The sequence below is a fragment of the Phyllobates terribilis genome, unplaced genomic scaffold (assembly GCF_046119375.1).
Source record: "Phyllobates terribilis strain yellow unplaced genomic scaffold, ASM4611937v1 Scaffold_4__5_contigs__length_816908805, whole genome shotgun sequence".
In the NCBI taxonomy this organism is placed as follows: Eukaryota; Metazoa; Chordata; class Amphibia; order Anura; family Dendrobatidae; genus Phyllobates; species Phyllobates terribilis.
This window is the reverse complement of record NW_027362764.1, coordinates 675,451,961-675,467,883: the sequence shown is the minus strand read 5'-3', so window position 1 is coordinate 675,467,883 and position 15,923 is coordinate 675,451,961. Positions and strand designations below refer to the sequence as shown.

The 15,923-nt window shown below is 46.7% G+C and overlaps 5 pseudogenes; all 5 read right to left on the bottom strand.

The window, feature by feature from the left end:
• Nucleotides 1-262: 262 nt before the first annotated feature.
• On the bottom strand, nt 263-382 carry LOC141267752 (5S ribosomal RNA; annotated as a pseudogene).
• Nucleotides 383-5,989: 5,607 nt separating this feature from the next.
• Nucleotides 5,990-6,098, bottom strand: LOC141267887 (5S ribosomal RNA; annotated as a pseudogene).
• A 944-nt stretch (nt 6,099-7,042) lies between these two features.
• Nucleotides 7,043-7,157, bottom strand: LOC141270263 (5S ribosomal RNA; annotated as a pseudogene).
• Nucleotides 7,158-7,778: 621 nt separating this feature from the next.
• LOC141269928 (5S ribosomal RNA) lies at nt 7,779-7,897 on the bottom strand (annotated as a pseudogene).
• Nucleotides 7,898-8,919: 1,022 nt separating this feature from the next.
• LOC141267705 (5S ribosomal RNA) lies at nt 8,920-9,039 on the bottom strand (annotated as a pseudogene).
• Between the last annotated feature and the right edge of the window lie 6,884 nt (nt 9,040-15,923).

Here is a 15,923-nt window from a genome sequence, read left to right as displayed (position 1 = left end):
CAATTCATCGCCCGGCCAGCCTTTCTCAGGATCGCTTGGTGGCGAGCAATCTGGCCGTGACGGGGCGGGCTCCGAAGGGTCCATGCAAAGGCTGTGCCATCCCTACAGGTGTGGTTTGTTTAGCAGTGATTCACCCGCCGCATCAGGTGTCTTCAAAAATGTCTCGGCGCAGGGTCTCCTGCAGGCTAAACCCTTCATCGCGGTAATGTGACAGAAAGAGCAAGCTGGACCCGTAACTTGGGGGCGGAGCGAGACGTCCAGGGGTCTACAGCACCCGGTGTTCCCAGGAGGTATCCCATCCAAGTACTGTTCGAGCCCAGCCCTGCTTTGCTTCCGAGATCAGACGAGATCAGGCGCATCCATGGTGGTATGGCCAGTAGACGCTGCTCGATCCATCGCCCGGCCAGCCTTTCTCAGGATCGCTTTGTTATGATCTGCTACAGAGACTAAGGAAAGAAAGGAGATCTATCCCTACAATAGAACTAAGCTAGATCCCTACGATGTAACGGGGAACCTGATCCTGCGATCAGACCCGCTAAAGTCCTCGGCTAGTCTGAACGCAGACCTATAGATGTGAGGGAGGGATCCCTACAAGATCTAGGGACTGGGAAAAGTTGGACACCTCCTAGCAGAAATAGTAGAAGTCAAAGACAAACACACAACAAAAAGGCATAGGGGTCAGAAGACCTAGCAAAACTAACAGAGAACGGCAACAGAGCAACAAGCTAGCTCAACAGTAGTAAATACAAATGAAGTCCAGCAAAGCCAGGTGGGCGGAGCCGGATTAAATAGGCAAAATGGTCATGTGACCAGCAAACAAAAAAAAACCTAACAGGAGAGTTGTAACAGTACCCCCTCTTCTAAGAGGATCCTCCGGATCCCCTAGGCCCAGGCTTACCAGGAAACCTCCTGTGAAATGCTTGGACAAGTCTGGGGGCAGAAACATAATCCGCTCTCACCCATGAGTTATCCTCAGGTCCGAAACCCTTCCAAGCGACGAGATACTGCAAACTCCCTCTATACCGTCTAGAATTTAGGATGCGGGAAATTTCATATTCCCCGTCCTCCACCACCGGAGGAACAGTGGCAGAGGCGTCACCATCCGACACATCAGCTTTTTTCAACAGAGAAACATGAGACACCGGATTAATCCTCCAGGACGTAGGAACCTTCAGCCTAACAGCAGATTGGTTAACTATCTGAAGTACCTTAAAGGGCCCTACGAACTTGGGACCCAATTGTTTAGAAGGAATCCTCAATCGCAGATTCTTAGAGGACAACCAAACCATGTCACCAACCGCAAACAAAATCTCTTGCCGTTTCCTATCAAAGTACCTCTTAGATTTTTTGTTAGCCTCCTGAAGATTACCACGCACATCCGTCCAAACTCTCTCCGAATCACCGGAAAAACTCTCCTCCTCAGGCACAGCCGAAACCAATTTGGAAAATGACCCAAAAGACGGATGTCTCCCAGAACAACAAAAAAAAGGCGAATACCCAGAAGAAGAGGATGTATGGTTGTTAAGAGCAAATTCAGCAAGTGGCAGAAACTCAGACCACCCCTCTTGATTGTCTGCCCCAAAACAACGCAAGAACTGCTCAACATCCTGGTTCTTCCTTTCTGTCTGGCCATTAGACTCAGGATGATATCCGGATGAAAACGACAAATGAACTCCCAACCTGTCACAAAAGGCACGCCAAAAACGAGCCACGAACTGAGGTCCCCTATCAAAAATAATGTCAGTAGGAACACCATGTAGTCTGATAATCTCCTTGACAAAGGCCTTAGCGAGTGTCTTAGCGCAAGGCAGTTTGATGAAGGGAACCAAGTGACACATCTTGCTAAAACGGTCCATGACCACCCAGATGACCGTGAAACCTTCAGAGGGAGGAAGGTCAGTAATAAAGTCCATAGCCAGATGTGTCCAAGGTGCACTAGGAACCTCCAGAGGGCAAAGCAACCCCACAGCAGGAGCATGCGAAGACTTGGATCTTGCACACACAGTACATTGGCGCACCCACTTAATGACTTCCTTCTGCCATCCAGGCCACCAAAAACTGCGACACACAAGTCTCTTGGTCTCAGAAATTCCTGGATGACCTGCCAACCGAGATTCATGACACTCAACAAACAAATCTCTCCTAAAGGTCCTAGGCACAAACAACCTCCCATGGGGAGTGTTAGATGGGGCATTCTCCTGTGCTTTAAGAATCTCATCCTCCAAAATGGAGTCCAAAGCAGCAATCACAACACCTTCTTGTAAAATGGTCTCCTCTTCCTCCTCAACACCGACCATGGGAGAAAAGCTGCGAGACAAAGCATCCGCTTTAACATTCTTGGTACCCGGGATGTAAGCAACGGAAAAATTAAACCGCGAGAAAAAAAGTGCCCACCTAGCCTGACGGGCATTCAAGCGCTTGGCAGCATCAAGATAGATCAGATTTTTATGATCAGTGAAAACCTGAATGGGAAATTCAGCACCTTCCAAGAGATGACGCCAGTGTTCAAATGCGAGTTTAATCGCCAGCAATTCCCGATTATCAATATCGTAATTAAGTTCAGTCTCGGAAAATTTTTTTGAAAAAAAGGCACAGGGATGTACTCCATCCTTGTTTTCCTGAGACAACACCGCACCAACCCCCACCGAAGAAGCATCAACCTCAGCCAAAAACGGCTTAGTCACATCAGGCTGCATAAGGATGGGAGCAGAGGTAAACCTCTCCTTTAGAAACACAAAAGCTTCAATGGCCTCAGAAGTCCACTGAACCGCATTAGCACCTTTCCTGGTGAGATCGGTCAGCGGTTTGACAATAATAGCAAACTTTTTTATGAATTTTCTGTAATAATTGGCGAAACCCAAAAACCTCTGTATCGATTTCAAACCAATAGGCCTAGGCCATTCCTGCACAGCTTGAACTTTAACCGGGTCCATCTCAAAACCTTCACTGGAGATAATGTAGCCCAAAAAACGAATTCTCTGTACAGCGAACTCACATTTCTCCAGCTTAGCAAAAAGCGAATTGTCCATTAATAACTGTAATACCTCACGTACGCTTCGCCAATGAGACTCCAGATCCGGCGAATAAATCAAAATGTCATCCAAATACACAACCACATTTTTGCCGATTAAAGGTCTAAGGATATCATTAATAAGATTCTGAAAAAATGCTGGAGCATTAGTGAGACCAAAAGGCATAACCAGATTCTCAAAATGACCCACAGGAGTGTTAAAAGCAGTCTTCCATTCATCACCCTCCTTCATGCGCAACAAATTGTATGCCACCCGGAGATCAATTTTAGAGAACCACTTGGACCCCACTAACTGGTTAAATAAATCAGGAATCAATGGCAGTGGGTAAGGATTGCGTACAGTAATTTTATTAATCTTACGAAAGTCCAGACAAGGACGTAAACCGCCATCTTTTTTTTTTACAAAAAAAAATCCAACAGCCACAGGAGACTTGGAAGGCCTAATGTGACCGGCGGCCAAGCTTGTCTGTATGTATTCTTCCAAAGCCTTTCTTTCAGGAATAGTAAGATTAAATAAACGACTCTTAGGAAGAGTCGCGCCAGGGACAAATTCAATGGTACAATCATAGTCTCTATGGGGAGGCAAAACCTGCGACTCCTCCTCAGAAAAAACTCTCCAAAAGTCCTGAATAGGTACAGGCAATTCCCCTCTATCCACAGCAGCAATGCGCCCGTTACAACACTTGTCATGACACTTAGGGCTCCAGGACTTAATTTCATTGGTAGACCAATCCAGTACAGGATTGTGCAATTTTAACCAGGGTAGCCCCAATATTACTGGAGAAGGCAAATTATCCAATACCACCAAATCCAAATTCTCTTGATGAATACCATTAATAGTGAGGGGAAATTCACAGACCTTGTGAGTAACACTCTTCAAGGGAGAGCCATCGACAGAAACCACAGCAATAGGGGATGACAAAGTTTTAGGTTCTAATCTAAGTTTTTCCAAGAATCCCCCATCAATCACATTCAGAGTAGATCCACAATCCACAAATTCCCGAAATTCAATTAATTCATCCTGAGCAGCAGTAGTGGCAGATAGGAATACTCCCTTAGAATTTAAACAGGCAATACGAGCATGACTGACCATTTTTTTTTCTTTCTTCTTACGAAGCACACAGCTCTTAATAAAATGACCTGAATTTCCGCAATAGAAACACAAGCCTTCAGAAAGTCGGCGGTCTTTTTCCTGAGAGCGGGGTGCCATCGGCTCTCCATTGTCAGCACAGAACCTCTCAGGACTCGAAGCTGACATAGCAGAGGATTTGCTCTCATTAACCATTTCACGCAGTCTCCTGTCCACCCGTATAGCTAATTGCATTGCCTCCTGCAAGTTTCCAGGTGTGGGATAAGCAATCAGTAAATCCTTTACCCTTTCACATAGCCCTGCAAGAAACAAGCTTTTCAAAGCAGAATCGTTCCACCCCACCTGGGCAGACCACCGACGGAAGTGAGAACAATATTTTTCCACATTACCTGATCCCTGCCTCAAACGTCTTAATTCAGACTCAGCAGATGAGACACGATCAGGATCATCGTACAACAAACCCAAAGCAGAAAAAAAACTATCCACTGATCTAAGGCACGGATCACTAGGTTGGAGAGAGAAGGCCCATCCCTGAAGATCTTTGCGCAAAAGTGACATTATGATCCCTATGCGCTGTGATTCATCACCAGAGGATCCGGGTCTCAAATGAAAATACAATAGACAAGCATTTTTAAAAGAAAAAAAATCTTGTTGTTTGCCAAAAAATAGATCAGGCAGACGTACCTTAGGTTCCACAAAATGCGCTTCAGAACAGCTACTCACGTGTTGTTGGAGCTTGGTCACCTCCAGAGAGAGTCCCTGCAAGCGTTGAGCCAAATCTTGCACCGAGACCATGATGGAAAACTGGAGGTCTTTTCTTAGAGAAATTTTTTTTTTTTTTTTTTTTTTATGGCTGGAATTACTGTTATGATCTGCTACAGAGACTAAGGAAAGAAAGGAGATCTATCCCTACAATAGAACTAAACTAGATCCCTACGACGTAACGGGGAACCTGATCCTGCGATCAGACCCGCTAAAGTCCTCGGCTAGTCTGAACGCAGACCTATAGATGTGAGGAGGGATCCCTACAAGATCTAGGGACTGGGAAAAGTTGGACACCTCCTAGCAGAAATAGTAGCAGTCAAAGACAAACACACAACAAAAAGGCATAGGGGTCAGAAGACCTAGCAAAACTAACAGAGAACGGCAACAGAGCAACAAGCTAGCTCAACAGTAGTAAATACAAATGAAGTCCAGCAAAGCCAGGAGGGCAGAGCCGGATTAAATAGGCAAAATGGTCATGTGACCAGCAAACTAAAAAAAAACTAACAGGAGAGTTGTAACACGCTTGGTGGCGAGCAATCTGGCCGTGATGGGTCAGGCTCCGAAGGGTCCATGCAAAGGCTGTGCCGTCCCTACAGGTGTGGTTTGTTTTGCAGTGATTCACCCGCCGCATCAGGTGTCTTCAAAAATGTCTCGGCGCAGGATCTCCTGCAGGCTAAACCCTTCATCGCGGTAATGTGACAGAAAGAGCAAGCTGGACCCGTAACTTGGGGGCGGAGCGAGACGTCCAGGGGTGAATGAAGGAAGAGGGTGATATGGTTGCCAGTGACTTTGAGCTGCTCTTCAGGGGGGAGGGTCGTGTTGCCTGCAAAGGTCTTCTGCTTGGGGATACCGGTGGTTGCCTCCAGCCACACGGGAGATGCTGGCCCTGGTGAAAAGCAGCCTAGTATTAAAAGTAAAGAAGCAACAATGCTGGAGGCCCACGGTGATCAGAAGGATGCTGGTATTTTGCAGAGATGAAATAGCGCAAGAGAGAAAGCAAATGAAAAAAAGAAAAGAGAATGAATGTGTGCACTTGTGAAAGGGAATGGAAAAAAGGCACAGAAGAGAGTGCAACCTGCTGGTGGAAGGAAAAAAAAAGCAAAAGCCTACAACACCTGGTATTCCCAGGCGGTCTCCCATCCAAGTACTAACCAGGCCCAACCCTGCTTTGCTTCCGAGATCAGGCGCATTCAGGGTGGTGTGGCCGTAGGCACAGACAAGCCTCTCACTTGCTGCTTTTCTACTTTGAAGTCTGGCTGCCGGCTGCCCTTTCCAGTGTTCAGCAAGACCAGGTCCTTTTGTGCTTTCCCTTCTCTTCAATTTTTTTGCTGGTTTCCTTAAAAGGTCTTGTAGACAGAACGCCCCACTGAGAGCCGCTGAGTTCACTGATCGGCTGCAGCGCTGTCGACGGAACGTCAGCTTCACGGCCAATGCCACAGGCCGGTAGCAGAGGCGAGACTCACCAGTAGACCCGGGTAGGTTGAGTAGAGCGTGGTTAGTTGCTTTCTAATAGCCTGCAGCCGGGGATTAACTGTTAATGAAAGGGAACAATCCCTTTGACTGTCTGCAGCACGCCACACCTAGGAAGCGCACTCTCACACTGAAAGCCAGCATGCACACGTGCTCGCAAGTGACAACACCCCCTATCTGCCCCTACAACCTCTCCGTCACCATGCGTCAGACTCTCCTGCCTGTTTTATGATTTCAGGGCCCTAGCAGGAATCACAACACCCCCTCCCCAATTCCTTCCTCACCTTCATTGCCTTCCTTGCACTGAGGTTAGCTCTTTGGCAGCCGTCTGGCTTGGTTACACAAGCTTTTTTGCAGGGAAACATGTTACTTCTGCTGGCCCTCGCTAGGCGGCCGGCATCCAAAACCTTCCCTGGGCACCTGCTGAAAGCCTGGCCCCTTCACGGCCCCGGGTGCTTTTAACGCCATCATTTCCACACGGCGAGCTGCGGAGTCAATAAGCACTCCTAGCCGTGGCAAGGAGCTCGGTGTCAGGCCTGCGTGAAGGCGGCGGGGTAGCGTACTTAGCTGCCAACTGGCTCAGAGGCCTTGGGGCTTCCATCATCTAAGTTACTTAAGGTCGGTGTCCGGCAAGGCGCCGTTCCATGCTAGCCGAGCTGGTCAGTAGGGCAAAACATCATCAAAATAGTCTACAGCACCCGGTGTTCCCACGAGGTCTCCCATCCAAGTACTGTCCGAGCCCAGCCCTGCATCCGAGATCAGACGAGATCGCGCGTATCCAAAGTGGTATGGCCAGTAGACGCTGCTCGATCCATCGCTCGGCCAGCCTTTCTCAGGATCGCTTGGTGGCGAGCAATCTGGCCGTGACGGGGCGGGCTCCGAAGGGTCCATGCAAAGGCTGTGCCGTCCATACAGGTGTGGTTTGTTTAGCAGTGATTCACCCGCCGCATCAGGTGTCTTCAAAAATGTCTCGGCGCAGGGTCTCCTGCAGGCTAAACCCTTCATCGCGGTAATGTGACAGAAAGAGCAAGCTGGACCCGTAACTTGGGGGCTGAGCGAGACGTTCAGAGGTGAATGAAGGAAGAGGGTGAGATGGTTGCCAGTGACTTTGAGCTGCTCTTCAGGGGGGAGGGTCGTGTTGCCTGCTAAGGTCTTCTGCTTGGGGATACTGGTGATTGCCTCCAGCCACGCGGGAGACGCTGGTTCAGGTGAAAAGAAGCCTAGTATTAAAAGTAAATAAGCAACAATGCTGGAGGCCCACGGTGATCAGAAGGATGCTGGTATTTTGCAGAGATGAAATAGCGCAAGAGAGAAAGCAAATGAAAAAAAGAAAAGAGAATGAATGTGTGCACTTGTGAAAGGGAATGGAAAAAAGGCATAGAAGAGAGTGCCCCCTGCCGGTGGAAGGAAAGAAAAAGCAAAGGCCTAGAGCACCTGGTATTCCCAGGCAGTCTCCCATCCAAGTACTAACCAGGCCCAACCCTGCTTGGCTTCCAAGATTAGACAAGGTCGGGCGTGTAGAGAGTGGTTTGGCCGTAGGCACAGACAAGCCTCTCACTTGCTGCTTTTCTACTTTGAAGGCGCAGACAAGCCTCTCACTTGCTGCTTTTCTACTTTGAAGGCACAGACAAGCCTCTCACTTGCTGCTTTTCTACTTTGAAGTCTGGTTGCCGGCTGCCCTTTCCAGTGCTCAGCAAGACCAGGTCTTTTTGTGCTTTCCCTTCTCTTCAATTTTTTTGCTGGCTTCCTTAAAAGGTCTTGTAGACAGAAGGCCCCACTCAGAGCCGCTGAGCTCACTGATCGGCTGCAGCGCTGTCGACGGAACGTCAGCTTCACAGCCAATGCCACAGGCCGGGAGCAGAGGCGAGATTAACCGGTAGACCTGGGTAGGGTAAGTAGAGCGCGGTTAGTTGCTTTCTAATAGCCTGCAGCCGGGGATTAACTATTAATGAAAGGGAACAATCCCTTTGACTGTCTGCAGCGTGCCACACCTAGGAAGCGCACTCTCACACACAAGCCAGCATGCACACGTGCTCGCACGTGACAACACCCCCTATCTGCCCCTACAACCTCTACGTCACCTTGCGTCAGACTCTCCTGCCTGTTTTATGATTTCAGGGCCCTAGCAGGAATCACCCCCCCCTCCCCAATTCCTTCCGCACCTTCCTTGCCCTCCTTGCACTGAGGTTAGCTCTTTGGCAGCCGTCTGGCTTGGTTACACAAGCTTCTTTGCAGAGAAACATGTTACTTCTGCTGGCCCTCGCTAGGCGGCCGGCATCCAAAACCTTCCCTGGGCACCTGCTGAAAGCCTGGCCCCTTCACGGCCCCGAGTGCTTTTAACGCCATCATTTCCACACGGCGAGCTGTGGAGTCAATAACACTCCTAGCCGTGGAAAGGAGCTCGGTGTCAGGCCTGCGTGAAGGCGGCAGGGTAGCGTACTTAGCTGCCAACTGGCTCAGAGGCCTTGGGGCTTCCATCATCTAAGTTACTTAAGGTCGGTGTCCGGCAAGGCGCCGTTCCATGCTAGCCGAGCTGGGCAGTAGGGCAAAACGTCATCAAAATGGTCTACAGCACCCGGTGTTCCCAGGAGGTCTCCCATTCAAGTACTGTCCAAGCCCAGCCCTGCTTTGCTTCCGAGATCAGACGAGATCGGACATATCCAAGGTGGTATGGCCAGTAGACGCTGCTTGATCCATCGCCCGGCCAGCCTTTCTCAGGATCGCTTGGTGGCGAGCAATCTGGCCGTGACGGGGCGGGCTCCGAAGGGTCCAAGCAAAGGCTGTGCCGTCCATACAGGTGTGGTTTGTTTAGCAGTGATTCACTCGCCGCATCAGGTGTCTTCAAAAATGGCTTGGGACAGGGTCTCCTGCAGGCTAAACCCTTCATCGCGGTAATGTGACAGAAAGAGCAAGCTGGACAAGTAACTTGGGGGCGGAGCGAGACGTCCAGGGGTGAATGAAGGAAGAGGGTGAGATGGTTGCCAGTGATTTGGAGCTGCTCTTCAGGGGGGAGGGTCGTGTTGCCTGCAAAGGTCTTCTGCTTGGGGTTACCGGTGGTTGCCTTCAGCCACCCGGGAGATGCTGGTCCTGGTGAAAAGGAGCCTAGTATTAAAAGTAAATAAGCAACAATGCTGGAGGCCCAAGGTGATCAGAAGGATGCTGGTATTTTGCAGAGATGAAATAGCGCAAGAGAGAAAGCAAATGAAAAAAAGAAAAGAGAATGAATGTGTGCACTTGTGAAAGGGAATGGAAAAAAGGCATAGAAGAGAGTGCCCCCTGCTGGTGGAAGGAAGGAAAAAGCAAAAGCCTACAGCACCTGGCATTCCCAGGCGGTCTCTGTTAAATGGTTAATTATGGAAATTCATTTGGAATGTTAATCGATAATCATTTTTCTGATTTCTATGCCTCAGCCATCGTGTCTAGTTGACATGCGCTATTTGTGTGTGTATTTTTGGTTCACTACCATATGTAGAACAGGTGTCCATACGACTGGCTATAAAAGCCCATGGTACAGAAAGTGTGCTCTGCCCACCCCACAAGACACAGAATCTTCATGCTGAGGAGCAGATGACATGTAGGCCTGGACACATGCTGGACAAAGACATGATTTACCAGCCAGGATCCAAGGAAAGATGGGTGAATCTCAACAATTAAGCTAATTATGGACAAATGGACAATTACTTTATAACTAATTATTGTATGTACCTGCTGCAATCTGATTCTTTTTAATGGACAATCCAAGAATAAATAGATACATTTTTTTATAAGAATATCGTGATATTGATACTTTGAGAAGTCCTCAGTAGAAAAAAATAATACAGGAAGAGTATTATTTTACAATGGTGAGCCAGCCAGTCCTGTTTTTTTGTTTTTTAAATTAAGTAAGTGAATTTCTTCCGTGAACAAGGGGGGAGTCCTGACGAGCTGAACAGCTGTTGTTCACGTGTCAGTAAATTCACTAGTTTGTCACGAGAAGCAGAAAGGACCTACAGACTGAGGAAAGACAGGAAGCAGAGGTACTAACAAGGAACAGAATCACACAGGAAAAGAATCAGACAAACTGAAGACAGGACGTGCTGATAAAGAGAAGCCAAGGAATCTTAAGGTAAGCAAAATATGGATATAATTTCTTCTTTTGCTATACAAAGTAATATTAATTTCAAAGTTAATGTAGGAGATGACATAGAAGTTTTGTGGCTCAGTTTATACAAAGAATGTGAATTGCAGAATTTACAGTTAACTTCTAAATTGGTAAATAGAGACAAACAGAAATTGAGAAATATTCTACATTTGGTAGATTTTTTTCATAGTCTTGTGTTAGAGATTTCTTAGCAGGAAAATAGTGTAGAAGTGTCAGACGGTGATACTGATTCTGACTGTAATGTGGAAAATGAACAAGAAGTAAGACACGTGTCTGTAACTGAAGGTGACCTTGGGTCTGACCAAGAGACGGACATACAGAAACCTGACATGGGAGGAGACATGACTGACATACGAGAAACCGACATACTAGGTGATGTGGGAGGAGACGTGAGTGACGTAGGAGGAACGGACGTACAAGAGCCACTTAAAATATCAGAGAATTCTGGAATTACCCAGGCTCAACTCCAAATTAAAATGAGGAAAAATTTGCTGAAATTATACAAAATCATGCCAAAATATGATGTCAAAATCCATGCCTGTAGAAATTCAGAGACATTTGAGAGCTTCTCTGATAAGTTTGATTTATCCAATGAGGAGAGGAATCAATTATTTAAAATATGGATTCCTGTGACATTGTCCAGACGTTTACATTTAATGCCCTGTGAAAATGACTCTCCTAATGGATGGGAAAATGATTCGGACAGATTAAGATATTTGATTTATTGTGTCACAAAGGATTTTCCCAACATAGAAGATCTGCAGAAATTAAGGATTGGTAGGAAGGAATGTACATATACATTCATGTCCATATTTGAACGGTTGTACAAAGCTCTCATCAAAAATGGAAAAGTACAACATATGATAACAACTTTTGTACAAAAATTCAAATTCCTAAATTCAGTTTCCCAAGTTATGGCATCACAAAAAAATTCATTATATGAATGTGCGCAGATGCTGGATTTTGTTAGAAAACATGAGAATCGTAAAAAGAAAATAAATCAAGCTAAATTTATAAAACCAGGAAAGGTAAAGTCTTACCAAAAGCCAATATCAAACTCTCCTAGACTGAGTCATCCCCATAGTGAACTCTATCAAATACGCAGAAGATTTCATATATGTTATAAGCCATATCAGCCAGTGCAAAGATCCATCTCTCCACAGAATGAGTTAATTCTCAGTCAGAACTGTGATTCTCTAAAAAGGAAAATGGCTGAAACTGATGGACAGAGACAGGTGAGACGACCAACTCACAGTGACGTCATGGAATGTGGACAGAAGAACAGGCAGTTCTCTGAGGTTTTGAAGGATAGAAAAATGTCTTTCCTAAATTGGGCGTTCCTTGAGATATTTGAGAGAGACAGAAGATTTGGTTTAGGGAGTGGCTAAGGAAAAACTGTAATTATAATGTTGTATCAAAATGTAATACAATGTCTCAATATTTATTTATAATCTTATACAGTAAAATTGTAGTTACATAGTTTCTAATAGTTCATATATATATATATATATATATATATATATATATACACTTGTCTAAGTAGAGATTGTGTATAATTGTATTTATATATACGTTTATAAAATATATATATATATATATATTAATTAATAAATTAGAACTTCATATACAGTACAGACCAAAAGTTTGGACACACCTTCTCATTTAAAGATTTTTCTGTATTTTCATGACTTTGAAAATTGTACATTCACACTGAAGGCATCAAAACTATGAATTAACACATGTGGAATTATATACTTAACAAGAAAGTGTGAAACAACTGAAAATATGTCTTATATTCTAGGTTCTTCAAAGTAGCCACCTTTTGCTTTGATGACTGCTTTGCACACTCTTGGCATTCTCTTGATGAGCTTCAAGAGGTAGTCACCGGAAATGGTCTTACAACAATCTTGAAGGAGTTCCCAGAGATGTTTAGCACTTGTTGGCCCTTTTGCCTTCACTCTGCGGTCCAGCTCATCCCATACCATCTCGATTGGGTTCAGGTCTGGTGACTGTGGAGGCCAGGTCATCTGACGTAGCACCCAATCACTCTCCCTCTTGGTCAAATAGCCCTTACACAGCCTGGAGGTGTGTTTGGGGTCATTGTCCTGTTGAAAAATTAATGATGGTCCAACTAAACGCAAACCGGATGGAATAGCATGCCGCTGCAAGATGCTGTGGTAGCCATGCTGGTTCAGTATGCCTTCAATTTTGAATCCCCAACAGTGTCACCAGCAAAGCACCCCCACACCATCACACCTCCTCCTCCATGCTTCACGGTGGGAACCAGGCATGTAGAGTCCATCCGTTCACCTTTTCTGTGTCGCACAAAGACACGGTGGTTGGAACCAAAGATCTCAAATTTGGACTCATCAGACCAAAGCACAGATTTCCACTGGTCTAATGTCCATTCCTTGAGTTCTTTAGCCCAAACAAGTCTCTTCTGCTTGTTGCCTGTCATTAGCAGTGGTTTCCTAGCAGCTATTTTACGATGAAGGCCTGCTGCACAAAGTCTCCTCTTACCAGTTGTAGAGATGTGTCTGCTGCTAGAACTCTGTGTGGCATTGACCTGGTCTCTAATCTGAGCTGCTGTTAACCTGCGATTTCTGAGGCTGGTGACTCGGATAAACTTATCCTCAGAAGCAGAGGTGACTCTTGGTCTTCCATTCCTGGGGCGATCCTCATGTGAGCCAGTTTCTTTGTAGCACTTTATGGTTTTTGCAACTGCACTTGGGGACACTTTCAAAGTTTGCCCAATTTTTCGGACTGACTGACCTTAATTTCTTAAAGCAATGATGGCCACTCGTTTTTCTTTACTTAGCTGCTTTTTTCTTGCCATAATACAAATTCTAACAGTCTATTCAGTAGGACTATCAGATGTGTATCCACCAGACTTCTGCACAACACAACTGATGGTCCCAACCCCATTTATAAGGCAAGAAATCCCACTTATTAAACCTAACAGGGCACACCTGTGAAGTGAAAACCATTTCCGGTGACTACTTCTTGAAGCTCATCAAGAGAATGACAAGAGTGTGCAAAGCAGTCATCAAAGCAAAAGGTGGCTACTTTGAAGAACCTAGAATATAAGACATATTTTCAGTTGTTTCACACTTTTTTGTTAAGTATATAATTCCACATGTGTTAATTCATAGTTTTGATGCCTTCAGTGTGAATGTACAATTTTCAAAGTCATGAAAATACAGAAAAATCTTTAAATGAGAAGGTGTGTCCAAACTTTTGGTCTGTACTGTATATAAGTTTAAGTAGCAATATTTTGAATTACATTAGAACCAACCAATATATGTATAAGATATTTAAATAATTCTGTTTCTGTATGAATTTGATATTTAATTTTATTTTCTTATATTTCCTTAGAGTTTTCATTCCAAAGCATAATTTGATCAAAGAACTCTAAAATGGATTTATTTCTTTATTCACACAGGAAGTGAAAAAATTGCATGATTTTATGTGTATAACATTTTAAAATAATAACAATATATCTAGTTGAACTATAATATATATGTAATACTTATTAATTCTTTTGTGTTGTTAATATTTTCTGTGCATGAAGTGTTCGTGCAAATTAAAGTAGCTTTACAGCATGACGTGTGACAGCTGTGGCCTTTGAACTTTGAGCTAATAGTATAGGATCCCATTCATTCCATTTTCAACTGATGTAACTTAAGACCGGGCAGCCAGCGAAAAAAGAATCTAAGACAAGAGTTTTTTCAAGTGTCTGAAATTCCAGTGACTTACTCTCATATTATATAATATGTACTTGGGGAATATTCAAAGAAATAGAATCATAGAATCATAGAATGGTAGAGTTGGAAGGGACCTCCTGGGTCATCTGGTCCAACCCCCTGCTCAAAGCAGGATTCACTAGATCATCTCAGACAGATGTCTGTCCAGCCTGTTATGCACACGCTCGGGCTGAGCGGCGTGTGCGTGTGATTGTAGTGATTCCACTGGACCGTGCCGGAGAGTGAATGCCTGGAGGGGCGTAACTAGGTATTCACCCGATCCGACCAGGGTCGCACGACGGCATACGACGCCAGTGCACCAAGGAGGAACCGAGCAGAGGGACCAGGTGCTACTCCAGGACAGACCCCGGACACGGCTGTTGACCCACACAGGGGAATACAGGAACAGACTGGTAGGCTGGCACACAGACTGGTGGGTATAGGCAGGCACGACTGGTATGCAGGCAGGTGGGTATGCAGGCCGGGGGGTACAGGCAAGCACAGCTAGAGTGCAGACAGGGAGGCACTAGCAGGTAGGAACACAGGCGGGATAGGACCCAGTACACACTGGGACTCAGGAACAATACAGGCAGAGGGGTACAGGCAAGCACAGCTAGAGTGCAGACAGGGAGGCACTAGCAGGTAGGGACACTGGCGGGATAGGACCCAGTACACACTGAGACTCAGGAACAGAACCACAGATGTGGCGGACAAACACAGCAGAGTGAGGCCGCCCAGAGAGGTGAGCGAGAACAGGGCAGGACAAGGCCGCCTGGAGCGGTGAGCAAAGGATCAGAGCTGAGCGAGACTGCCGGAGCAGTGAGCAAGAGTAAAGCAGGACGAGACCGCCTGGAGCGGTGAGCAAGAGTGGAGCAAGACTGCCGGAGCAGTGAGCAAAAGGATAAGAGCGGAGCGAGACTGCCGGAGCAGAGAGCAAAAGGGTCTGAGCGGAGCAAGGCTGCCGGAGCAGCGAGCAAAGGAGTCAGAGCAGGCTAGAACCGCCGGAGCGGTGAGCAAAGGAGTCAGAGCAGGCTAGAACCGCCGGAGCGGTGAGCAAAGGAGTCAGAGCAGGCTAGAACCGCCGGAGCGGTGAGCAAAGGAGTCAGAGCAGGCTAGAACCGCCGGAGCGGTGAGCAAAGGAGTCAGAGCAGGCTAGAACCGCCGGAGCGGTGAGCAAAGGAGTCAGAGCAGGCTAGAACCGCCGGAGCGGTGAGCAAAGGAGTCAGAGCAGGCTAGAACCGCCAGAGCGGTGAGCAAAGGAGTCAGAGCAGGCTAGAACCGCCAGAGCGGTGAGCAAAGGAGTCAGAGCAGGCTAGAACCGCCGGAGCGGTGAGCAAAGGAGTCAGAGCAGGCTAGAACCGCCGGAGCGGTGAGCAAAGGAGTCAGAGCAGGCTAGAACCGCCGGAGCGGTGAGCAAAGGAGTCAGAGCAGGCTAGAACCGCCGGAGCGGTGAGCAAAGGAGTCAGAGCAGGCTAGAACCGCCGGAGCGGTGAGCAAAGGAGTCAGAGCAGGCTAGAACCGCCGGAGCGGTGAGCAAAGGAGTCAGAGCAGGCTAGAACCGCCGGAGCGGTGAGCAAAAGAGTCAGAGCAGGCTAGAACCGCCGGAGCGGTGAGCAAAGGAGTCAGAGCAGGCTAGAACCGCCGGAGCGGTGAGCAAAGGAGTCAGAGCAGGCTAGAACCGCC